This window comes from Microcebus murinus, chromosome 9, assembly GCF_040939455.1.
Source record: "Microcebus murinus isolate Inina chromosome 9, M.murinus_Inina_mat1.0, whole genome shotgun sequence".
Lineage (NCBI taxonomy): Eukaryota > Metazoa > Chordata > Mammalia > Primates > Cheirogaleidae > Microcebus > Microcebus murinus.
In genome coordinates this window covers 10,236,970-10,238,042 of record NC_134112.1, presented here as the reverse complement: position 1 = coordinate 10,238,042, position 1,073 = coordinate 10,236,970, and positions in this window count along the sequence as shown.

The window sequence follows — 1,073 nt, the reverse complement described above, 5'->3', positions numbered from 1 at the left end:
TGTGTGTTTATAGGAGTTTTCAGCTGTTATGTGGTCAACACTTTAGTCTGTACCTTTGTGGCTTCTGGACCCTATGCTTAGGAAACTTTTCCCACCCCAAGATTGTAACATACTCTGCTAGTTTTCTTCTGATGGTTGCATAGTTTCATTTTTATATCATATTTAGCTCTTTAATCTATCTGTACTTTTATTTTTGTGTATGGTGCATAGATATAACTTTGTTTTGCACTGAATGATTTGCTAACTACCCCCACATCATTTATTGAATGGCCTATCCTTTCTTCTGATTTGAAATGTCACTGTTATCAGAAATTATTTTGTTTTTCAGATCTATTTGTTTATTCTGCTCCTGTGGAGTTTTTAACAGGGCAACTGGTGTGATTTCTCCTCAGCCTCTACTCCCTGGCACCTCTCCCTTTACCAGAGTTCCCGTCCATCTTGGTTGGCCAGCAACTCTCCCACAGGAGAGAGTTAATGGTGCCTGGGACACAGGACTCTTGTGAGGACCAGAGAGTAGATAGTTCCAGAAATACTAGCTTTCCACCCCTTTTGCTAGTCCTCTCTTCACATGCTGACAGGCCCTGTGAGCACAGGAAGCCACAGCAGCTCTTCAGCCAAACAAGGGCTGGACCCAGAGGGGAGCAGAAAGTCTCAAAGGGGATCTCAAATGTGCCTTGATATTTTCCACCCACTGTCCCAGCCTGGGGGTGGCAGTCTGTAGAGCTTGTCCCTCTCTCCCAGAATGCACCCCTGGGTCCTTCAGCAGGTGCTCCAGGTTTTGCCTACTTGGTAGGATGTTCCCAGAATGAAAGAAGCTACGCGTCCTACTCTTGGCTGAGTCCCGGGCTCTGTGCCCTCCTGGTTTGAGGAGAAATGACTCCCGCTCTCAGAGGCACTTGTAAGCAGTGGGCACACAGTGGCCTGGCCACTTCCTTGAAAAGAGGGTGGGGAAATAGAACAAAACAAAACAAATATCTCAAAAACATCACTCTCCCACACATGTATTATTTCTGTCATTTACAAAAATGATCTTAAGCCCAGAGGCAGCCAAAGACATGTGACATAAAACACCA